This window comes from Maniola jurtina, chromosome 3 (assembly GCF_905333055.1).
Source record: "Maniola jurtina chromosome 3, ilManJurt1.1, whole genome shotgun sequence".
Taxonomy (NCBI): Eukaryota; Metazoa; Arthropoda; class Insecta; order Lepidoptera; family Nymphalidae; genus Maniola; species Maniola jurtina.
In genome coordinates this window covers 16,269,495-16,296,424 of record NC_060031.1, presented here as the reverse complement: position 1 = coordinate 16,296,424, position 26,930 = coordinate 16,269,495, and the positions used below count along the sequence as shown (strand labels likewise).

The 26,930-nt window shown below is 37.5% G+C and overlaps 1 protein-coding gene and 1 long non-coding RNA gene across 2 annotated transcripts in view; one reads left to right on the top strand and one right to left on the bottom strand.

Moving 5' to 3' along the window:
- Nucleotides 1-26,930, top strand: part of LOC123880770 (nuclear receptor-binding protein homolog) — a 62,983-nt gene that overhangs the window by 11,970 nt on the left and 24,083 nt on the right. The window lies entirely within an intron of this gene.
- On the bottom strand, nt 14,300-22,503 carry LOC123880785. Its single transcript, XR_006799347.1, has 3 exons — nt 22,492-22,503; nt 17,527-17,530; nt 14,300-14,418 (listed from the first exon to the last, which is right to left on the bottom strand). It is a non-coding gene; the product is annotated as an uncharacterized LOC123880785 (long non-coding RNA).

Genomic DNA, 26,930 nt, shown 5'->3' with positions numbered 1-26,930 from the left:
ACAAACCAATATACCAATATACACACACAAACACACTTTTGCATTATAATATGGGTATAAGTACCTAGGTACTTGTGATAGAGGTATCGATTGGTTTTGCGGAAACAATAAAAATAAGTTGAAGTATTCAAAAGCTCTACCTCTACCGTGGCTCTACCCAACACAAACAAATCCCAATTATTAACGTTAACGTAATCGTTAACGGGACAGCGAAGAATGTCTCGATTCTAATAATAGAACAAGCGAGCCGGGTTGCTTGTTTTTGAATGCCGCAAATAGCAAATACAATGGACGATGTGAAAGTGTTACCGCATCGCCAGCCTCGCCAGACAGGCCGCAGACGGCGCGAGAGAAAGGCGGTGTTAGAAGGGCGGGTGCAATGCTCGCCCGCAACCCGGTTTAGAGATCGTGCCTGGTTAGGCAAAAGGGACGACGACGGATAGAATCTACTACTCTTATATTAGGGATTGGTCTCCTCGCACAGCGGGGACCAGCCCTTAAGGTGACGCAGGACCGAAATGGTCGGCGCACGTGGGTAATCTGCTTGCTATTTCCCCTAACATTATATGAGAAAAAGATCCCCGGTTTAAGATGCGTCGGCTAGCCCTTCCCTCCACCATCCGCGCGAAGTCAAATGTTCTGGGTGAGTGGCTCGATGATTTTCACCGAAATCATGCGCGCAAAAAGGGTTGAACAGTTATTTGGGAAAAGCATTTTTGAGAAAAAACTACTAAACTTGTATCTGCGATGTTAAGTTATATCAACTAATGAATGAATAAACTATGTCTAAAGTTAAATTGTTTTAGAATTATCGTACTCCTAATATTATCTAACGCACAAAGTTGTCATTTTAGTGCTAAAATAGGAATCTTTCGAGGCTCATAACTTCATAATTTTTTTTCAAAGTTTTATGTATCAATAAACCTAGATAATGACCAGACAAATCGATATAATACTTAGTTTTGAGCGTATAATATCAAAAAATGTAGTGATCACCCTCCTACGTTTGTATGAAGAAAACACCGGAATACGTCACCACTACTAGTGACGATGACGATGGATCTTTTTAAGATACAACAAGATACGCTTGTCTACTACATACAAGATAACTAGGTATAATAACTGCGACGATCAAATACGAATAGAAGTCAGAATCGAAAAGCCAAACTTAATAAATTCAAGAGAACATGCAAACTTTGCAAAATCAATAACAAGAAACAAGAATAACATTGCTTGTTTGTTACATGACTTACATTTATTCTTAAAATAGTAGGTAGGCAGGTGCGATGAGGGAAAATCGAAATTCGTAGAAAATTACTTGCAAAGGTTGCAAATATGACAAGCATACGTTCTCGCGCGCAAAATTCTCGCGTTTCCAATCTTCTAGATACATAAAATAAAAAATATTTCTCCTGACTGACTTATTCATCATCGCACAGCCCAAACCCCTGGGTTTAGAAACTTTAAACTTTGACGGTAAGTTTCTTATATGATGTGGGACTGACTAAAGAAAAGATTTTTAGCAATTCTACCCCTACGGAGGTTAAATAGGGGATGAAAGTTTCTATGAAAGTCCGTCGTGTTTTATCCATGAAAATTGCTATTAATTAGACTTTCGGTTGAAAATAAAGGAATACATGTTGCACAATTTTTGGAAATTTCGCCACCGATAGGGTTATGGGGGTGAAGCTTTGTATGAATATCCATCATATTTCAAACTACTATATCTATGCGTATTTGGACTTATGGTTAAAAATTATGTAATACTTAAGTGTTTCAGGACATTTGAAAATTTTATATTCTCTCACCAATTTTTTACAATCCACTCGAGCGCCTATTATTTAAGTAAGTACTAAAAGTTTGTACTAGTCCCTACTTAGGAATATTACCTACAGTTGTAGAAAAACGAGATGTTAGCATTATTTGCCAAGAGAGACACGTTAACTGAATTCTAAGAATACTATTCCCATAATGGCTTGGCGTAAATTGTAAGGCTACAGTGGGAACGAAGTCTTGGCCTACACAAGTAATGGCGGTGTCGCTACGTATTGCTTTATCTGTGGTGAGATCAACCTTGGAAAATAAATTGTCGTGTTTTGAAATGTTGATGGGTCTATTAATGTTTTCCGGTCGTTGCTCTGCGAAGCTACTTGGATAGTTACTTCAAGATTTTATGCTTAATTTTGTAGCCTCATAATGCTAGAAAGAGATTATTGGTCTTCTGTAAATATTACCTTATTATGCAGCAGTATGTTTTGTATGCCACACAGCTCTGATACCTCTGACAGCGCTGATGGCTCTGCTAAGTTCTGAATCTGAAGAAAGCTTATTAAAGTATTATTAAAGTATGCTATTAGTTAGTAAATTGAGATAACTCTTATTAGGACTTCCAGATCTTGGAAATAGGCAGAACAGAAATGTCTCGGGAGAGCACGAATACTTTAGAAACGTGAAACTAATAAGGACAAAACAATTTCGTGCTTAAAGCTTGAACTTACCGAACAATATTCCCATTTCAACGAGCTAGTACTAATAAAATAGCTTTCGCTTTATGTAAGAGAAAGGTACCTACTTACCATTATAAATGGACAAATGTGTAATGGTCCAGGCGCATTGATTGACAATGATAAATTGGTTTCTCTGCTTCTACGCTTTAGATGTTGCTATCAAAGGCACTATCTATTTCGAAAGTTGAAAGCGAAATTTTTGTAACTGTAGTTTTTATCATAAACATGTAGGCATATTATGATTGTGTTTTTATCTCTCAACACTTTTTCATTACTTTATTTGTACTGGCTACATAATAACTAGCTTCTGTTCTGTATGTTTTTTTTTTGTTACTTCTGCCATCTGTGAGCAATAGAGAATTAAATAAATGAACTATAGTTACGTTTCACAGTTAATTAACTTGTTACTTTGGACTTCGTCTGCGATGGCGTTTGCTGGCGCGCGTGCTGTGCTTGTTTGGAGTGTTTTTTTTTGTTAAGAGTGGCTGGTTTTTGTGTTAGTTGGTGTTTTTTGGTGGTGGAACTGACTGGGAAGCGCTCTAAAGGGGCGCTGCGCGTATGTCGGCGGGCGCCGGCGCAGACGGAGTCCATACTTGTATAAATTCAATAACTTGAAAATATCACAAACTTGACATTGGCTAATCTATGTAAAGCCAGACGAGAGGAAAAAAAAAAAAAAAAAACTTGTTACTTATACTTCATAGTTAGTTACTTGAGGATTATTCCCATGGCCCACCAACCTACTTGGTTTGGAATACTCTTCTGCGAAAACCTTGTGGCTATAGGAGCCGAAACACGGAAGAGTTTCCCGGGACGCCTTGTCTCCCTACAAAATTATTTTCTCCTTTCCTGAAAAATCCTGAAGGAATTTTGCTAATCTCTTTATCAATATATTTATTTGCATATATCGCTGGATAAAGCGACCTTTCTGAGCCACTTACGTTTCTCCACCTTTAACATCCAGCTGCTTCCTACCATCTTCTTCAACAAAAGGCTTGAGGTCTGCACTTCTGCTGTCATCTTTCTGCGACAGACATATTTCTGTTTGCTAATCCGTTCAGTCTTTTCTTCTTACTGATTTTATTCCACGCTACCATGTTATGGGGTCGGCACAGCATGTCTTCTTCTTCCACTTACTCTTGTCATCCATTAACGCATTGTCCACCCCTTTTACATGCATATCCTCTTTCACGCAATCTATCCACCTTTTCTTTGGTCTTCCTCTCCTCTTTTTTCCTCCCATATGCATCTGTCGATGTTATTGTTTGCCAAGTACCATACCTTTGTTATAAATACCTACATTGAATGCAAGCAATGAGCCGTGATGCGGATGGAACAGTTTGCCGGATCTAGCGCCTTATCAGTCTGCGTTCACCGACACTTCGCGGACTGGAGTAACACCGCCCTTCTAATTAATAGCCAATGTCCGGCTATTGGCATTCCTACATCAGTCAGGTTTTTGTTACCTACAATTTTCTAATGTACACAACTGTGGAAATCGTTTCAGTTTATTAACAAACTTTTAGACTCAAACATTGTATGTAAATGCTTCTTATTGTTAGATATTTGAGTTTTGAAAAGAGTTGTTAATTGCGGAGTTTCTTGCTGGTACGAGTATCTTGTTGTAGAATCTGTTTTCCGAACCGTTAGTCTTAACTCTTTGATGGCCTTCTGCCTAGTGAGTAAGGCCTCCTTATATTAGAGTATTCTGGGGCTCGATCCCGGGCACGCATCTTTAACTTTTCAGAGTTATGTAAGGGTAAAGGAAAATATCCCATATCTGAGAGTTCTCCATAGTTTTTTCGCTGATGTTGGAAGTTGGCCAATCCGCACTTAGAAGCGTGGTGGACATTGGCCTAGGAGGATTCTGAGATGAGACCCATGCTCAGTATTGGGCCGGCGATGGTTTAAGTTATGATGATTAGAGTCTTGACGTAGTATAAAAGCCGCAAGTGGGGCTACATGAGATAAACGTTTGAGAGTTGAATTTGAATACTAAATAAAAACTGAGAACACACAGTACTATGATTGTGTACATATGAGGATACGTTCAATCTCGATGAGATTAGTATTTATTGCTGAACGCCTGTGACAGCTCAAGGCTACATCGCCGACGACAATAGTTAACTACGTTATTGCTTTGTCATCACAGCAACACGTGTTACAGCGTGCTAGCATACGATACATTTAACTATCGATACATTTTTCTTTTTTTAATTCTCTTGTAACTACAGCTTTATTGAGCTCGACATTCACTGACAGTAACTTACAGAATTGAGGTTTTTTTCACGATATGCCATTTTATGACATCCATGGTGGATTTATGTCTAGCAAAATTAAAAAGTGTGCAGTGGTTGCATATCTCCTGTCTCCAACTACCCACCTGGTCGCAATTTATGTAGCGGCTTTCCAAACGTGGTCAGCAACAGGCTCGCGGCAACATCACAGATCAAGTTGAAGGCGGCTATAAATCTGCCGGCATGCCGCCCGCCGCGCAAATTGTCGCGTAGGCTGCGAACCATCCACCAGGGAACAGCTTGCACGATATATTGCTGCAAGAATTGCTGTGATGTTAATAGCTCTAGAGATGTTGTTAATTGCATTCTGTAGCTTAAAAGCATTGTTTTTGAACGCCTTACTGGAAAAACTCTTTACATTACAGTACAGCTTCTTTTATTTTTAACACTCCATGTTATTAACTGCCACGCCTTCCACTTGATTCTTGTATAATGAATTATAACCTTGTTCATCCATACTTATCCATACTTAATATTGTAAATGCGAAAATGTCTGTCTGTCTGCTAGCTTTTCATGCCCCAACAGTTGAACCCATTTTGATGAAATTTTTATTTTAGCTACTTTTTATCCCGGAAAATCAAAAAGTTCCCACGGAATTCTTAAAGGTCCATCCGTTTAACCGATTTATATGAAAGGTTCAAAGATAGCTTGCGTCCCTCAAATTGACGTACTTCGGCAACTTTTTATTCCGGAAAATCAAAGAGTTCCCACGGGATTTAACTAAAATCCACGTGGACGAAGTTGCGGGCATTGTTTAGTTACTCGATAAATGACAAAAAATGCGAAAGTCTGGGTGTCTATCTGTTGTATTTACCTTTTCAAAGCCCATCCTTTTTACACATGTTTCAAGATGAAAATTACATGTATCATGTTCTCTACTTTAGATTTAAGTAGTTGTAAACCCCATTTATTTACTTAAAAATGATTATCAGGCATAGCATGAATATCAGGTCTGCTCAGGCTTTTATCTCGGGTAAGCCGTTAGCCGCCCTAATTCCGCTTTACCTCATTAATGATAAGGATAATGTTCAATGGAATGGCCCTAAACCTCTGCCGCGTTCCGAGAACTGTTGCTTGTTTTAGATTGTTTGTACGCCAATAGAAATCAATTTATTGTCTCGTTGATAAAAGTTCTTGGTATATTTCCGCCAGCCTGTTGCTAGTTGAAAGAAAGAAAAACGTTTATTTATTAAATTGTGCCACACATTATTCTACATCTTATAACTTAGAGTTGGTTATAAAGCCAACAAACCTCAAGAAGCGCTGGAAAAAACTGTGTCATGAGTGGCACAACCCATAAATGATTCCAGAGCAGCATTATGCTGTATGCATATAGAGCTGATTTTCAGCTTAGTTCCGTGGTACAGGGTCCCATCCTGTACCACGGAACTATGCTAACCTAACCTACTAGTTGCTACCAAGATTTTTACTTATCCAAACTCATAGAAACCAGAGACTCAAGTCTTACTAAGGAACTGTCCAGGGTCAGTTCCTTTAAAGTCTCATAGATGGTGCTGTTCATTCCCTTTTAACAAAAGCCAATAGTGGACTAAATATCTAGTCTGCTTACTTTACAAATTGACAGGCTTCAGACATTAACGCCAGTAAGGATGTTTAATATTTGTAAAAACTTTCAGTCTAGGATAAATTGCAGTATGTAAGTTCAGACTGACTGACTAGTTCAAGCTTGGGCCAGCATTTTCAAAAGCAATTCGACCCTTTTAGTTCTAATGTAGGGGGGTTTTTCCGGAATAAATACTATGCGATAAGCTCTTGATGTATGATCTCTTTGACACTAAGTTTTATACCCAAGAACAAATACTAGTTTTCCGTGGTATCGGCATCTAAGGAAAATATTTGATATTCATCATGTGATGGGCTTGACATCTCCGTGATAAACGTCACGTAGGTCTAACTTCCAAGTTTGTTGTACAAGTTTATTTGCAATTTATATGCAAAACATGTGTTTGGCATTTCGTCATTGCCTATGCTAATTTTATTGCTTGAGAAGGCGTAAATTTCTATTACTAGGTAGGTACGTCTTAATTTAAAATTAAGGTGTTTCTTAACTAATGTGCGTCATATACTTACCAGAGAAACAAGGACTGATGCCTTTTCCATTGTAATATTCCTAATGCCCTTTGCACGGGTTTAAAAATTGTATGAATTAAAATAAATTACTTGTACCTATATGTATTTGGTTTAAAAAATTAAAAATAATAAATAGGTATGTGCTTTTTATGCAGAGTTGTAAAGAGTACACAAGTGTAAATTAAAAAATTTCAACACCCCCGACAAATCATTTTCAAATAAATAATTATGTATATCTAGGCAACGTCCATCTTGACAGCTTGACATTTGTCAATTGACACTTGAATATTATGAACCTAAGGGTTATCTAACCTTCTTTTCTACAAGAAAACTAGAAAATAGCTGATAACTTTTAAACGGCTGAACCAATTTTTTTGGATTATAGCTAAGAACACTCTCGATCAAGCCACCTTTCAAACAAAAAAAAGTAAATTAAAATCGGTTCATTCGTTTAGGCGCTACGATGCCACGGACAGATACACAGATACACAGACACACAGATACACACGTCAAACTTATAACACCCCTCTTTTTGGGTCGGGGGTTAAAAATGTACCTACTTAGTTAAAATCGATTTTTAATCGATAAATTAATCTTACTAAAGTGCTACAAAGAATGCTACTTGCTAGTCGATATAAGAGTAGCTGGCGAAATGACAATATATATATGCGTCCTTCAATATTTATATTCTTTGAAATGCTTCAGTTATTCTTATGCACACAAACGATATCTCAGATATATTTTATTCCACATCTAGGTCAACTTCTCGCTCTTTATTATATGTATTTATGTCAAGCTTTTTCTGCGGTAGGTACGTAGTTTCTTGTGGATTATATGAACAGCCCTTATCCACAACAAATAGTACAACAATTGCAAGAAAAACTTGTAATTTACTCACGATATGTGGCCAATGACATAAATTACAATACGGCCCCAACAACACGGGCGGCACAATGGCAGGCGTGGGCGTGCCGGCTGTGTACTATCTCGATAGTGACGTCGTAAATCTGCTCACAGACGAGAAACTTTGCCACCACTGGTACTTGAATCTTTCTTTATAGAGGACTAGAGGACGCCATTTCGTCCGCGTGAATTTAGATCTTTAAAGATCCCGTAGCAACTGTTTGATTTTCCGGGATAAATAGTTCCCTATGTCAATTACGGGGACGCAAGCTACCTCGGTACCAGATTTCATACAAGTCGGTTAAGCGGATGCGTCTTTAGGAATCCCGTGGGAACTCTTTGATTTTCCGGGATAAAAAGTAGCCTATGTCCGTCCCCGGGATATAAGCTAACTTTGTACCAAATTTCATCAGAATCAGTTTAACTGTTGGGCCGTGAAAAGGTAGCAGACAGACAGACAGACAGACACACTTTCGCATTTATAATATTAGTATGGATTATGGGTAGTAGTAGATTAATAGATAAGCTATGTAAAAAAACCGGTTAAGTGCGAGTCAGTCTCGCGGGGTTCCGTACTCATTTCGCACTATCAAAATAGTATGCATAAAATTAAATAAAAATCGGTCTTAGAATGTACATCAGGTAAAGCCCTTTCATATTATGATAGCCCATTTGGTATAGTGTAGGGGCACATGCATAGTATAACACGACGCTTGGCCAAACTCAGCAGAGCGGACCACCGCCGTAGAAAAATATTAATTGGAATTACCCTAGTCTTCTACAGGAGAAGACTGAATACTGAAAGGTCGGCGGTTCAAACCCACTAACCACACCGTTGCACTATTGTCGTACCTAGTCCTAGCATAAGCATTACGCTTAGTTGGAGGGGAAAGGGGAACATAAGTCATGATTAACGTGTCTAATATTCTTTAAAAAAAAAGGGTACCCTGACTGATCTATCTTCAAGGTACCTTTGCGTGGCTGGTATTCCCTGGTCTTGTACCACGTACTGTAATACCGTAATACCTTTTAGTAACAATTTCACTTGAATTTGATAAGCTACAAGCTGTAACACGGGTGGTTGAACGCAGATAAACGCTAGCATGACTGTCGGGTCTCGTTAATTGAATAGTTGATTTACTTACTAGGTACTATTTTTATCGGTGGCAAGTTAACCCTAATGTCCCGGCCACATTAACGACCAACAACGCGATGTTCAACGGCGTTTCCCGTTAAACCAGATGTAGCTACGATCAACGTACAACGGTATTCACAATGCCGTTTGGCGTTAAACGACTTTAACGCCAATTCAATTGGCATTAGACTAACCGTTCAAGTGTGGCCACTCAGTTTAACGCGTTGATTGTTGCGATAATTATGGCGTTGCATAGGCAATAACCTTAATGTAGCCGCAACATAACATAAATATCATTTTATATTACCATTTAATGGTTAATTTACATTTCAATGTTCATTTCTGATTGCTTGTGAACTTGACCCGAAGATAACATTACTACCTACCTAACTGCGTATTATATCCAAAAAGATAATAAATTGCAACGCAAGCGTTACTGTGCACTATTCTTGCGTTTGCTTAGACATAGTTCCAAAAAACAGTTTTCTACTTTTTTTGTTTTTTGATGTAAATCCGTCAAGGCGTTTTTTTTTCGTATAAAATGTAGCCTATATCACCCGGACCATATAATAACGAATCTATTGCACCTCATTCATCAAAATCGGCTCAGTAGTTAAGGTATCCTATTTGTCCTCAAAATGATTCACATTTAATCCTCGACCCCTTGTGTTATTTCAAGCTCAAACAGAGCGTTTACTGTTTGTTATCGATCTTTACTTAGATCCAAGTTATTTATAGCTTTTCTTAATGCCACTTTCGCCGTCCCTTTTAGAACGTGGGTGACTACATTTATCTGTTTACGAGGGACAATACAGACTTTTGCTTCTTGGCTCTTTTCTAATAACACCTTCTTGATAATATTTTTCTAACGTAACCTGTTCTCTGCTGTTGGTGCTCAAAAACCTAATATTTGACAGATGTCGATTCATTATCAAATCGAGAGCTCCATCGCTGTCGTTCACTCTGCTAATATAGACCAACCTGATGGAAATATCCCTCCGGTTTGATTATACCAAAAACGCACAAGCTACCGTAGAGTTATCAGTAATTCAAATGCAGATGGAGCAAAAATACGATATCATCTACGAAACATTATCATTTCGACTACCTCCCTGGCACAGTGGTAAGCGCTGTGGTCTTGTTAGTGGGAGGTCCCAGGTTCGATTCCCGGCAGGGTTTGGAACTTTATAATTTCTAAATCACTGCTCTGGTCTGGAGGGAGGCTTTGCTAGTTACCACCCTACCGGCAAAACCGTGCTGCCAAGTGATTTAGCGTTCCGGTATGATACCTACCGTGTAGAAACCAAAGGCGTATGGGATTAATAAAAACTGCTATACCCCTTCCAGGTAAGCCCACTTCCATCTTAGACTGCATCATCACTACCACCAGGTGAGATTGCAGTCAAGGGTTAACTTGTATCTGAAAAAAAAAAATTAGGTAAGTAAATAAAAAATTGTTAGAGAATTACATTTTCTCTGAAAAACATGGCCACCCTATTGGATTATGCAGCTACAATTAATTAGTGTTCTGACGTTAGTTATCACACTCGTAACTCGTATGCTAATGGACTAATTAGCCGTCAGAAGTTAATTATCCAATTACCCTACATTATGTTTCGGTTTAATAATTTTTCAATACAATTTTCCTTTCACGCTTAGCAACGTATTTTTAAGGAAGTTGGTAAATTAGGCAAGTAGATGTGAATTATTGTGAATAGTTAAAAACCTATTAAGTATACTTATAATGTGTTTTATGACTTATGTCGGTAACATCCTGGCAAGCTGCGGTTAGGATCGTTGTGTAAATGTACCAAAAAACCGACCAAATGCGAGTCAGACTCGCGCTCTGAGGGTTCCGTATTAGGGTATTTCGGGACAGACTATAAAGTCATCCTATAAGGGTTCCGTTTTACCTTTTGAAGTACGGAACCCTAAACATAATGATTAATGAGCCTCGTAGCAACTCAAAGAATGACTCAAAGAATTTGTTTAAAACTCCAATGCAACAACCCTGCAAACAGCTGATCGCGGAAATGTACTTTTAATAAACTTCTGTGAACTCGAAAGACTGTTTGAACGTTTGTTAAATAGCAAAGACAACGAAAGAAACTATGGCACTAAGGTGTGCCTAACGTCACTCAAAACTATACTCTATCCACAGAAAGAAGCTAGTATAGGGCTCTCTCTGTCACTTAATCCCGTACAAATGACAGGGACGAAAATCTCGTCTGTGATTTGTGTGTGCGAGACGGAGTGGGTGTTAAACATTTTGAGTCACAAACAGTGGTTGGATACCATTGAAATCAATAGGTTGCGTCAAATTAACCCCAAACTATTGATTTCAATGATAATATACAAGTTTGTCTCATGGTTAAATCTGCCTACTATAAAGAGACGACAGTAAGCGTTGTTGACTCATACTTTTACTCAATGGTGTTTTGACTAGCTCTAGACTAATATTATGTCACTTACCTTCCTACTATCCCTAGGCATCCACTTAGTAATTTGACCTACTAATATGAAATAAATGAAATACACAAATCTACCTTTTCGTAATATGTAGGTACATCGTTAAGTCTAGTTGCGTGTCTAGAATTCTAGTCAAGGTAGGCAAAAGGTTAACAAACTTCATTTGAGGCTAAACATTACTTGCCACAAATACTAACTCAACTGTTTTATTTAAACAAAGCCTAGAAATACAATACCTGCCTTTTTATTTCGTGATATAAAGTGAGACGCGACCGCGAGGGTTTGTGAAATGTTTCGTTTACTATGCAGTAGGAAGGCATGATAGAAAAGCTCTTCTTACCGGAAATGTTGAAAGGTGTGGAATGCTCTTCCGGCGGCTGTGTTTCTTGCCACGTATGACCTTAATACCTTCAAAGCAAGAGTGAATAAGCATCTTCAAGACAAGCGCTCTCCAACCTAGACCTAACATTGCTTTTTTAAGCATGAATGTCATCAAGCGCAAGCCTATCGTGCATTGAAAAAAACAACTGCCATACCAAGGCCTCTCACTCAATATCTCTTATAGATATATCATATTTTATCATTATCAGGTGTTGCCATCCTTAAAAGCCCGGAGGTCAGCCAGAGAAGACTAGCTATGCTATCTTCTTAACTTTGAGTAGGTAACCATGCTGGGTTTATTCTTGTTCTGAAGTGGAGACGCATAGCGGCAAGTGCACCATGGTAGGAGGCTAGGTGCTCCAGGCCTCTGGTCTGAAACTTCAGAAAGTGGCGGGAACTGGCTGGATGCGATATCATGTGTGCTGTGGGAAAGGAAAGGCCTTCGGGAAGTTCGGCTGTGGACGCAAACGGTGGTCGATTCCGGAAAAGCTGCATGAATCATTAAGACAATATCAATTGTTCTGACTGGCTGAATTTATGGTATTCTTATTGCAACAATGCATTGTAGCCAATAGTGAGCGACTGTCGGCTAATCAGAGGTGATTGCGATCGAAACACTAGCTGGCAAGTCAATGGTTGGCCCCAGGCTGATTCATGGAAGGCATTGAAGTGGAACCTGATGTAATGTAACCAATTTTTATTTTTATTTCCATTGAAATTTCCTCCAAACATACTCGTACCTGACATTTTTATTCACGTGTAATTATCGCATGGCTCCATTCAATAGTACCGAGTACGTCTACACCATTTTTTGCGGATCATACCCACAAAAACTTGACGCCATCCGCGTTTATCTCGTCACATCTACTCTAGACTCTATACCACGGTAATTAGGTAGGTTATGGTCCACCCCGACTCTGCCCGTAATAAGGCGCCGTGATTCATGCGGCGCGGCTGATTCACGCTGGTGTAATTTATGCGTTACCCACTTACAGCACGTGCTACTCGTTTTGAACGCTACCTTTGAATGTATGAGTTACGGCCTGCCATAGATGTCTAATGAGGAGGCAAAATCCGACAACGAATAGGCATACGAATAGATGGAACTAGCGATAATATAGCGCATCGATCCAAATGGATTTTGGTGACCCTAATTATATACCTTTCGAACCCCCGACCTCCGATTTGGAGGCGGACGTCCTAACCCACAGCTTAGATGCTTCCACAGCTTACATGCGTGCTATCGTACTATGTATCTGTTATTTACCCACAATTTTTTGGTAGTATGAATTTCGAAACTAAAATGTACATGACATCGATAACCACTTAACGTCCCTATTCCCTAGTATGGTTGGGTGAGCTAAAAGTCCTAAGTTTCTGTTTTGTAGGTCGGCGGGACGCGCGAGGGCGTTTGGAGGACTCGCTCCCTCATGTTTTGTCTAATGCTGGCGTGAGCTTTCAATTAATTTACGTGTGGCTTTCTAGTTTGTTGTTGACGGTTTTAGGTTAGGCTAGAGTCTGTTTTTACCCGACTACGGCAAACCCAAAAGGAAGGGTTATGATTTTAGCAGTCTATGTATGTATGTTTGTATCAGATTCTGTGTGTTCCACCGTAGCGCCTAAATTACTGAGCCGATTTTGATGAATGAGATATCAATCAATTCGTTATTATGGTCCCGGTGCATAGGCTACATTATATACGGAAAAAACTGACCTGACGGATGTTACATCCAAAAAAGTGGGGTCTCCAAAAAAAAAAAAAAGAGAAAAAAAATCTGAGTTCATAAATAAATACAAAATTGACGCGAATGTAAAAGCGACAGAAATACGTCAAAATGCTGATTTGAATCCGTGGCACATCCGAGATATTCTCACGGATGACGGAGAGAACTCGGATGACGGAAGTCGGAGCTAGTGCGTAAGCTACCATACAAATAGTTCTATGACTATTTCGGAACGCATTTTCACGGATTCGGATCGGATGCAGTGCAAATCGCCCTAAATCTGACTTCTGAGCAAAGTCAAAGTACGCTCTATAGAAAGAGGGTAGTATCATTTTTAATGATGAATGACGACAAATATCAACGGGCCTCACCCCCAAGGGGTACGTGACTCACCGCACGTCTGCCCCTACCGGCTAGCCTCACCATCCTTGCAGCCATTCATCATTATTCCATTCATAAACACAACGACACCTTATCTCTATTTGGGTGTCACATACCACGGACGAGGGACAGCAAAAAACGGCTCACAAAAACTTGTCTATGATAACTCCGCCTTTACGTCATTGTTTCGATAGCTAGTCGAGAGTTTACAGTCTACACAACTGATAGGTAGACGATATTGATATGACCGTCTGTAGTCAAAATTGGCACGAATGCGGTATTTGCTACGTCAAAAATAAATTATTTCTTAGGAATCATTGAATCTGGTCTTCCAAAATCCGTAAAATCCTCGTCCTTTATTGGTTTTAAGTGCTTTTTTAGTTTAATCAACCAAAAAAATCAATTAATCAAAAACACGTCAAATCATTGTGACGTCACATGCCAGTATTTCATAGAAGCTAGCATAGTAAGCGCATGTTTTGACGTTTGATAAAAATACTGATTTCACTAGTTGTCAATCTACCATTGACTACTATCATGGACTTCCGCAAAGTAACGCCTGCTTCTATACAACATTACAATTTTTTCGTTTCCTAATTTTAACTTCGTAGATAGGTAATAGGTATTAGATATAGAGGTCACTCGGACGTCGCATGTTCACTGCAAGTACCTACCCGACCTACGTCAATAGTGGTCTGTTTGTGGTTAGCTAATTTACTAATTACTTACCTTACCTACTTTTAATTTTATTATTTATTTATCGAACATCGACAATATTACATCGGATATTATGTGGAAGTTATTCCGTGATAATATGTCAACTTTATTTTTGGCTGAAAAAGATTTAAATCCAATTTTTTAACGTTCACTTTCAACCGTATAAAGATAGAAACAGACTATAGACCTTTTGACCTACCTACCTATAGCTAAGCTGAAAAACATATCGCCGCCGTTTCTGTAACTCTTCAGTTTTTCGATGAACCTTATGATACACGCGTACACGCGCGTACGATGTGACTTCTTGCCGTACAATTTCCATCGCGCTTTGTCGTTTACTTTGAACTATAATATTAGGTAATTATATGCGCTTGACTGCAGTCACTCCTAATTATTTCACTGGCTTTTCACGGGCCATCAGTTCAACTGCATCCCGGGACTAGACGTAGGCTATGACTTTCTGTTCCAGAAAATAAAGAGTCCACCATCCACTTGGAAAAAGTCGCGAGCATCACCTAACATTCATTAAAAATAAAACTTCGTTTGGATGGAACGCGCTGCGAACACACTACATCACCGTCGAGATCAATGCGATAAACTTGCGAATTTCATTATCGCCGCTTACGCAATGAACTGTTACAACAGTGAATAGAATAGAAGTGTTTATCAGTTACATAAATAGCGTAACAATCGCCGCGCAAAGGTTAGCGCGCGCTATCGCGGGGTCGACGCCCGCCGCGCGACGCGAGCGCGGACCACCCGCTGGCCGATCGCTATTGGCAAATTGGACCCACTTATGCCAAAAAACCTACCAAGCCTATAAAGTGCATAGCTTTCGAGATAAGTCATTAAAAAAACCGGCCAAGTGCGAGTCGGATTTGCGCACCGAGGGTTCCGTACTCGGATATTTTTTCCGACATATTGCACGATAAATGAAAAACTGTTAAGTTGCCTTCAAACTACGGAAATATAATATATAAATATCGCTCACTCGATTGCTTAAAAGTAGGGTGAGTGATATTTTATTATATTCCATAGTTTGAAATCAACTTTATGCATAAAAATAAATAAAAATCTGTTTTAGAATGTATAGATACCCACTTGGTATAGTTACTCGTATCTTACTTTGAAAATCGAAACACATTTTGATTTTTTTTCTGTGATGATGTAACCACAAATTCATGGTTTTCGGATTTATCCTTATTTGTGCTATAAGAGCTACCTACTTGCCTTTCATGATTCTAGGTCAACGGGAAGTACCCTATAGGTTTTTTTTGACAGACACGGCAGACAGCCAACAAAGTGATTCTATAAGGGTTCCGTTTTCCTTTTAGAGGTATGGAACCCAAAAAATTAACTTGTCTTCTTTAACTCGCTAAGAATAGTCTAAATACTCCTGAATTTATGTTTACTTAAGTTTTGCTTTGTCACGTAATTTATGGCACATTAATGTGACGCGTCACGTAGACGAGAAAGGAAGCAACAGTTTTAGCACGTTTTAGCGAATAATACAATAACAGACTTTGACGTCAATCGCTCAATAAAATAAAAAGCATAAACGGATTGCAACGGAAATGATATATTCATTATATTCATTATATTCATATTGATTTAGATTTTCATAGATCCCGTGGCAACTGTGTGGTTTTCCAGGATAAAAAGCCAATAACATGGACGCAAGCTACCTCGGTACCTTTCATACAAATCGGTTGAGTGGATGGGTCTTTAGGAATCCCGTGGGAACTCTTCGATTTTCCGGGATAAAAGTAGCCTATGTCCGTCCCCGGGATATAAGCTAACCCTGTACCAAATTTCGTCAGAATCGGTTTCACTGTTGGACCGTGAAAAGGTAGCAGACAGACAGACAGACAGACAGATACACTTTCGCATTTATAATATTGAGTATGGACTAGAATCTAGATTTCTTGTTTTGTCCGCGTGGATTTAGGTTTTTAAAGATACCGTGGAAACTCTTTGGTTTTCCGGAATAAAAATGTTTGTCTATGTCCGCCCCCGGGATGTAAGCTAACTCTATACCAAACATCAAAATTGTTTAAACTGTTGAGCCGTGAAAAGTTAGCAGACAGACAGACACACTTTCGCATTTATATAATACTAGCTGATGCCCGCAGCTTCGCCCGCGTGGATTGGTCAGATCCCCTGCAGCATCAGGATTGAGGAGTTGGACCCCAAATTTTTTATGAAACAATGTCGCAAAGTTTCTCTATCGATTAAAAAAGAAATGACGCAAATCGGTTCAGAAATCTTGGAGATTTCGGTGTACATAGGTAGAAAAACACAACTCCCTTTTTGAAAGTCGGTTAAAAAAGTAGCCTATGTTACTCCCTGGTCAATTCTCTACTTGTCTGTGAAAATCCCGTCAAAATCGGTTCAGCCGTTCCCAAGATTAGCCTTTTCAAACAGACAGACAGACAAAAATTTTAAAAACGTGTGATTCAGTTATAGTATCGTTCAAATAACCATATGACCTTAATATGCGGTAGTTATTTCGAAATTACAGACGGACACTCCAATTTTATTTATTAGTATAGATAAGTGTGGACTAGACTTAAACCACTCCGTACCAAACATAAATCTGTTAAACGGATGGACCTTTTAAGAAACAAGTCAATCGGTTGACTGTGATGTGATAATGAATCATAATAAAGTACAAATACTTAAATACTAGCGACGGCCCGCTTCTCCGCTTGACGATATTGTAAATCCTGTTTGTTTCCAATCCCGTGGGAATTTGAAAATATCTCTATAGATCTCAGCCTTAGTCTGTACAAGGCTTTAGAAAACGTTTTTGAAAAGCGCAAGTAAGTATCTTGTTGACTCTTCCCGGTTGAACTAGAGAAGGTCATTTTCTGACGAAAGTGGTAGCTTCATTTACAACTAACTATTCTTCTATGAGTACAGCTCTACTGTTCTCTGCACAATACAGCCAGAGTGAACCAGAGCGAGGAGTGGGCTTGATCCTGATTCCTAAATCGATATCTGTCAAATATTAGGCAAGGGGATGACGTGAAATCAAAGATACCTAGTCCTAGAACCTAGTCGTTTCATAAACTATCTACCAATGTTATATAGGCTACACTAAAACACTACGCCAGTCAATGTAGGTGAAGCCTTGATGTTTTATAACTTTCCTAACTGTCATGAACTATGGTAGAGCCGTAAAGGGAATCCTAAAGTTTTATATTGGTCAATAGGTATGTTTACTAGGCCCTGACAATGGCTACAATAGTTGTTTGTTGTGCGCATCGCCTCCGCTTCATGGTACAACTACAATGTAGTCTCATTGTAACTAATTCCACAAAACGACACATTGGAAACCATGCTAATTGTTACATGGGAATCTGTTATAGGCAAAGATGTATCTATACAGGGTATTTGATAAATCGTATATACCTAAGATGAAATGGGCAGGTCACGTGGCTAGACTTATAGACCAGAGGTGGACCGTAAAAGTAACTCGGTGGAGAGGCCCTCATGGCAAAAGGAGCAGGGGGAGACCCCTGGCAAGATGGGAAGATGAGATCAAAGAAACAGCTGGTCCGAAATGGGAACGAGTAACACAGGAGCGAGATAAATGGCCATCTCTGGATAAGGCCTTTACCTTTACTTAACAATACTAACAACTAAATTATAACTTTAACTAACCAAAAAAACAAAAAAACATTAGTAAAGATAGGTGCATCAGCTATAACTGTAAAATACAAAGAAACGACTTAATTTAAAACACCACTACAAAGTTTAAGAAAAACGTGTTAAAAAAATTATTTGAGAACTTCCTGCTTTTTGTAAGTCAGTTAAAAATAGAGTTTAAGCACTACTTGGTTAGACTTATGAACAAAGTCCTAGCATAACCAGCATCGTAGACACTGTTTCAACTTTAAAGCATCCTCAAATTAATTTAGAGCCTTGTTGAAAGCGTCCACCAATTGAGCTGAGCTTGCAGTTTTAGATTAGAGTTTGAGGTACCTATGAAGGCAGTCATTGCGATAACGATATTGAACGTCCTTAATCGTGTCTACAAAATTTTAATGATCTTAACTTTTAACCCCCGACCCAAAAAAAAAGAAAAAAGAGGGGTGTTATAAGTTTGACGTGTATATCTGTGGCACCGTAGCTCCTAAACTAATGAACCGATTTTAATTTAGTTTTTTGTTTGAAAGGTGGCTTGATCGAGAGTGTTCTTAGGTATAATCGAAGAAAATCGGTTCGGAAAGTTATCAGCTCTTTTCTAGTTACTGTAACCTTCACGTGTCGGGGTTGTTATAAATTTTTAATTTACACTTGTCTTCTTGTTGTAGTTTTAGTAGTTCTCTGTGTATATCCTGTGTATATTTTCTTTCTAAAGTTATTGTTATGTAGTAAGTATATTCGTTATCAGGTTATACAACTCGGCCGATTGCGGTTTGCATATCGATTCCCGACCCCGAGAATACCTATTGTGTCGAGCGGGATGCGGTCTCTCTCGCTATGAAAGAGTAGGTACTATATTTGTATCATACAGATCTGTACCACAATACTTCGCCAGATTTATGTACTTACACGTATTTTTGTACTGCACAATGGCAGTCGTAACTTATCATAAATCAGGGATGTATTTACTTATTGGGTAATGGATTATGGACGTGAATCAATGGTAATAATGTAAGGCAAAGTAAATAAGATGACAAGCATAAAACTCACACCCGACAAAATATTTAGTAAGTATCTAAGTATCTAAATATCTACTAGTCCCTACTTAAAATACTGTTTCCGAAATAATTTATCTTCTTATCTTTTATACATTTTTGCGTAGCAACAACAAAGATTAATTGTTAATTTATTTCGGGCCGAATAATTAATCTTCAATTAACCAGCGGGGCAGAAACAACAGTCCGTATCCATAAAGCGATTTTATCCCCATTGTTATTTTCATAATGGACAGTTTTTCATTAAATACCTAATAATTCACCAGCAACACTTGATTAAATAGGTTTCAACTGTTACTATAAGTAGCTTGACAGGCTTGACGACTACTGTATAGAGATAGAACGCCGTTGCCTACCCAATATTTTTGGTTATGACTTAATATTGTAACCTAAATTTAATGTAACCGAAAATGTAAAGCATTTATGAAAAGAATTAAGGATAGAAAAATATTTATGTACACTACTTACTACTACTTTTAAACTATATTTTATAGTCCTAACAACTTATCTTCTATCTTGGCAAAAATATTATTACATAATATTATAATATGTTATATGTACAACTTTTATATATTAATATACTTATCTATATTTTCATATAGGTACCTACATAATATTATTCATCACATAATATATTATTCGTGTACGTAAATCATTACAATGTAAAGTTTACATACCTAATACCTGAAATTGAATATCAAAAATGAAACTCCAAAAGCGCCTGGCGTCTTCTTGCCTACGTCACAAGCACACGTGAATATTACGTCACTTGAACACGGCAGCCGAAGCCTAGGGTTGCCGTAAATTAACAAAACAATTTTAAGTTAGTTTCCCAATAAATACTCAAGTCTTGTTTAAAATGCATAAGGCATTATAATGATAATGAATAGCTGAAATATTATTCAATATTTGCATAAAAATAATGCTTTCATACTTAACACATTATACTATAAAATTATATTAAGTAATTCGTTTTATTTCAGTATCTAATTAGAGAAAATGGCATAGTTGGATATGAAAGAATTAAAATTATATTATTATTACCGAACAAAATCGTAATTCATAATCGTAGAGTCGAATTTAGCAATTGAAATGAAGTTCCTAAAAAGCCAACGTGACGTCTACGTCACAACCATATTATCATAGGTATTAATTCTAATTAATCAACTTAAATACGTTTCACGCGTTACGTAGTGTGGACACTTGTAACTTGCCCACTAAAAAATACTAGTTCTGGGAATGATCTAGTAACAAATGTAGCACGTCAACTATACCATTAGTTACTGACTTAACGGGTTTGGCGTGCAGCACGCATGGATTTGTTAATAAATTCTTGTAAACAAGTAAGTAGGTATCTAAATTAAATTGGAATGATTAAAATTCCTTATTGTGATCTTTTCATCATGATTGCGCAGAAAGCGGTGCTTTGCTTTGTTATTTAATCCTATCTATTAAGATAGCCGTAGGTAGGTAGAAAATAGAAATTTTCACAGAATGTGTAGTCCTGTAGCCGCTTTAACAACAAATAATATAATTTAAAAATGACTGCCATTAAATGGGTGCAATAAAAAAAAAAGTGGTAATTGTTGTACGATGGTTCGTGTGCAAGTCAAGTTTAGAGTTGATATGTCTTTCAGTCATTTATCCTCATGTATGTACGGATAGTGGAATATGCCATTTTTAACCCCCGACCCAAAAAGAGGGGTGTTATAAGTTTGACGTGTATACCTGTGTATCTGTCTGTGGCATCGTAGCTCCTAAACTGATGAACCGATTTTAATTTTTTTTTTTTTTTGTTTGTAAGGTGGCTTGATCGAGAGTGTTCTTAGCTAGGTATAATCCAAGAAAATCGGTTAAGCCGTTTGAAAGTTATCAGCTCTTTTCTAGTTACTGTAACCTTCACTTGTCACGCACTTGGGGTGTTATAAATTTTTAATTTACACTTGTAATTTAGATCATCTGCATGTGTGAAAGTGAAAAACTGTGAACAATTCTCTTGAAGAATCCCTCCAGGTGGCAACCATATGAAGCACTACTTTCGGTCAAAGAATGTTTTAATGGTTTTAATTTTGGTCATAAATTAGTCTACCTTGGCGCCATACGTCGTCGTCTGAACTTTGATGTATATTACGTTATTGCCCATACTATGTACTTAACGTGTATAAATATTTCAAAAGCCTACCTACTTAACTATCTGATAAAAAAACAGCCATAATAATTTTTTGTTTGTGTTAAACATTTAGCAATAAATTTTCTTTTCGATTTCTTCGTAAGATCTGTAATCCGCCGAATAGAGAGCACTTGAAGTTTTGAATAAAATTAAACATAACTCAAAATTTAAAGAACCCCCGACACAAAAACCTCTATAAGAAAACTAGAAAAGAGCTGATAACTTTCAAACGGCTGAACCGATTGTCTTCGATTATAACTAAGAACACTCTCGATCAAGCCACCTTTCAAACAAAAAAAAAAACTAAGTTGAAATCGGTTCATTCGTTTAGGAGCTACGATGCCACAGACAGATACACAGATACACATCAAACTTATAACACCCCTCTTATTGGGTCGCGGGGTTAAAAACAATTCTTATCATGATAAAAAAATCATCATATCATAATAATATATTGTTACTTAATGAAATGGTTACCTAATATTATGTATGTGAAATATTTATTATCTTAATACTAAGTTATGTTTGTTCCAGGTAAGATACGTGACGTACACCACGGAATACCTACTTTCCCTTCACGAAGGGGGCGGATATAGGGTACTACAGACAGTATTGTTGTACCAACAACGTAAAAGGCTTTGTGAGGCTTTGATCCTATAGGTCACGAACATAAATGCTCCAATATCTCCACACAGTATAAAATAACTTCAAAGATTAAAAAACCCCCGACACAAAACCTCTATAAGAAAACTAGAAAAGAGCTTGATAACCTTCAAACTGCTGAACCGATTTTCGTCGATTATAGCTAAGAACACTCTCGATCAAGCCACCTTTCAAACAAAAAAAAACTAAATTAAAATAGGTTCATTAGTAGCTACGATGCCACAGACAGATACACAGATACACACGTCAAACTTATAACACCCCTCTTTTTGGATCGGGTGTTAAAAATCCTTTTCTTGTACTATAAGACCTACCTGCCTGCCAAATTTCATAATTCTAGGTCAACAATGAGTATCCTGCTATAGGTTTCCTTGACAGACACGACGGAAAGACAGACAGACAACAAAGTGATCCTATAAGGGTTCCTTTTTCCTTTTGAGGCACGGAACCCTAAAAACGATGAAATAATGATGTTAAATAGTTCGGAAAATGTCATAAGATCCATACTAATATTATAATTATGCGAAAGTGTGCCTGTCTGTCTGTCTGTCTTCTACCTTTTCACGGCCCAACAGTTTAACCGATTCTGACAAAATTTGGTACAGGATTAGCTTATATCCCGGAGACGAACATAGGCTACTTTTAATCCCGGAAAATCAAACAGTTCCCACGGGATCTGTAAAAACCTAAATCCATGCGGACGAAGTCGCGGGCATCTTCTAGTATATTATAAACTCTGAATTCTCTGAAAATCGCTCAATCCATTTTCAAGAACGCGATTGCGTAATGACGTATGTATGTTTGTAAACTAATTGTATAACAAAGGATGTGATAATAAAGCGTGGGTGGCCTCTGGGTGATTGAGCTTTCGCATACATCGCTGAACTTTGCGCATAACATTGCATCATAAGCCAAACATACATAAAACATGTGCAAACATTTCCACCCAACTTGAGAGAACTTTCACGACCAAAGCGAAATAACAAAGTTTCGCTAAAAGTGATAGTAGGGTCTACCAATAAGATTTTCTTGAAAGTTTTGAGTATTTCAAATCTTTTTTTATCAAAAACCGCGCTGGCTCACTACCGAGCACGGGTCTCCTATCAGAATGAGAAGGGGTGGGCCATAGTCAGCCACGCTAGCCAAGTGCGGATTGGCAGACTTCACACACTTTGAGAACATTATGTAGAACTCACAGGTATGTAGATTTTCTCACGATGTTTTCCTTCACCGTTAAAGTGATGATTATTTCAATTGCAAACGCATATAACTCAGAAAGTTAGAGGTGCGTGCCCAGGATCGAACCCCGGACCCATCGAATAGGTGGCTGACGGCCTCGTAACCACTAGGCTATCACCGCTTCAACTTTTTGCACATTTGAACATGTAAAAATGTCCGGAGTAAAGATTTATATCCTGAGTCCTGAGTATAAACACTGTACATAACAGTTGGAGAACTTCACAAAAGGTCGAAGCTTCAACGTCACTGGAAGGCATCAAATGTTAGTACATTTGACGCAGGTAGCCCTAAAGTAGCCATATTTTTCTTCGCCATAGCCAAATATTTGACATCGTCGATTCAGGATCAAACCACGAGTTTCCTTGCTCTAGTTCATCTGGTTACTGGGATAGTCTCCCATTGATCAAAGACAAAAATATACATAGTTTGTTCGTTGAAATAATCAATGCACGAAAAAATCCAAAGTGCACGGTTTTGCCGCGAGCGAAACAAAACTCAGATGTATACCGATGAAAACTAAAGTATAATACGAGTACTAGCACTCGCTTTGCCTTTGATATTTCAGGCTTGTCATGCCTCGCCTTCGGCATTTCATTATTTTCGACACGATAAAGTGAGCTTTGACATCGCGAAAATGGTTGACTGTTTTGCTGAATTGTATATCCTTGTATTTCTATCGCGTGCCAAACTGTTTTAAATATGGAATTCCAAAATGTTTAATAGCCCGATAAAGGCAAGCGCGCTCCAACTTAGACTTCGTCGTCTCTTTCCTTTCGATTGTGTACAAATAAAAACCGGCCAAGTGCGAGTCAGACTCGCGCACTGAGGTTTCCGTACTCGGGTATTTTAACCAACATTTTGCACGATAAATCAAAAACTATTATGCATAAAAATAAATAAAAACTTGTTTTAGAATGTATAGGTAAAGCCCTTTCATATGATACCCTACTTGGTATAGTTATCTTACTTTGAAAATTGAAACATATTATTTTAATTTTTTTTTTTTTATGTGACCATAAATTCGTGGTTTTCAGATTTATTCCTGTACTTGTGCTATAAGACCTACCTACCTACCAAATTTCATGATTCTAGGTCAACGGGAAGTACCCTATGTGTTTCTCGACAGACAGACAGACAGACAGACAACAAAGTGATCCTATAAGAGTTCCGTTTTTCCTTTTGAGGTACGGAACCCTAAAAATCTTAAACTACCTAATCAATTCTAAAAGTAGTAACTACATAGTAACTACATATTACAATCCTATACTACAGGAAATATTGTGAATGCATTACTTTTAGTGGTAGTTTAAGATTTTAACAAATATTTTACAAAAATTAAATCAATAGGCGAGGATTACTTTCGAGTTGAAAAAAGACAATTTCCTTCGCTAGAATTTTCTAGCAAACATGGAGTCAAAACAAGCACTCCTTACTGAGATCGTAAAATATCGTCTAAAATTGAAACAGAGAATACCTACTGGATAACTCAGCCCATATTTCATCAAAATATCTCAACTCCACGAAGCTTTTCAACAAAATAAATATTCCCACTGCAAATAAATGTAAGAGTATTTATATGAAGATACTGTATGTATTCCATTCGACCATTAAAATAAACATAAACATGATATTGGGGGAATGAAATCGTGTTATCGAAAGGAATCTTTTACGCATTTCATATATCATATTATTATAATCACATTTTGGATACAAACAATATTTTGGCGTGCCATTTTACTTTGAACTCAGATTTATATTGGTGTCCGTGTATTATCTATACATATATATAAAAAGATTTATCCTGACTAGATCAGACGATCTATCAACGCACGGCTTAACCGCAGGGGTTGGAAACTTAAAATTTTGATTGTAAGTTTTTATAGAAAGTAGAATTTCCAAAATTTATTTCTGAGTAAGCGAATACGCCATTCATTTCACTTACTCAGAAAGAAGGGGGCTAAAATATAGGATGAAGGTTTGTATGGAAGACCGATATAGTCATGAAAATGGTTTTACGATTTTGGTTATAAATGAAGAAATAGGTACGTGTTTCAGAATTCCCAGAAACTCCACCTCCAAGGGGTTTGAATAGGGGAAGAAAGCTCGTCATTCGTCTAGAAAATTGGTACTTGTATTTTCGGGCAGAATTAAAGGAGTAGGTACGTGTTTCGGGGTTTTCAGAAATCTTACCCCCTCACCGATTTTTTAAAATGCCATTAGTGTGAAGCCGGGCGGCTCAGCTAGTCTTACATAAAGCACTAATAGAATATAGAACAATTAATACTAATTGCATCTAAATGCTGTTCCTGTAAAATTCTCATTTTCAGCCAGTAATAAAGGAAAACTAGCATTTTTATGATGAGACACTCATGGCTGTAGAACTTTCTGTGTAGTATTTTAATTGTTTATTATTTTCACTGGAATCTTATCAAATCGTATTAAGTATTTATAATAATCACCTAATCTTAACCAATTTACAGCAAAATCTTTTTTTAGATAACACAAGCGATATGACGCGAGTTTATTAATTATTTTGCTAAAAAACCCCTGTTTTTAGGCAGATTTACAGCAGTACGAGTGAGACTACGTCATAAGAAAATTATTGTTCATCCAAACACGGTATTTGCCTACGTCAAAAATAAATAACTTCTTCAGTGAATTATTAAATAGAGGGTCTTCTAAAATACGTTAAATCTACGTACTTTGTTAGTTATAAGTGTAATAACCATTTTAAACTATCGATTAAACTAAAAATGCACGTCAAATCACTGTGACGTCACATGCCAGTATTTTGACGTTTGATAAAAAGATACTGATTTGACTAATTGTCGAACACCGGATTGAGGTGCCGATGTGGACTGTGGTGATAGTAATATTGAATCAAATGGTTTGCCGTTTATGTTGGTCTTTTTTGCTCAACTTTTCGGTAACGCTCCAGAACAACAAGTCTGGGCCTCAAAGCAACTAAATCTAATGAATCCCGATCAGATAAATCCACCTCTGACAATGAATCAGTTTTATAAATCAAACCATTTAATTTTACATTGCAATTAATTAAGAACATAAATTTTCTTTAATCGCTCTTTCTGTCATCAAAATGTTAATAATCATTAAAACTTTAGTGATGTTAAATGCACACGACCGCCTGTATTTACTCTTCATGTACCTACTGCGCATGACAAAATTACCACTACATAATATAATTGATAACACAAATAAATTTGTTGAACCATAGATGCTAATTTGTAAAGCACACTCAAATTTTTGTGACATAATATGCGCTAACAATCTATTGGTGAAGAATTTCAGTGGTGCTAATTAAATGGTACATGAATATCTGAACTAAATAAATTAATAACTCGAGGAGTACTGTCTATTAAGTATTAAAACATTTTAGTAGTATTTACCTTTCAAGTTTCAGGTATAGAAGGCTCACTCCGCAAAGACGTTCAAATATATAGCTTCTCCTATTTTTACGACGCGAATAAATTTTCGCTGCGGCCTAAAGCCAACTACAACACAACAACAAACTAAAAACAAAAACAA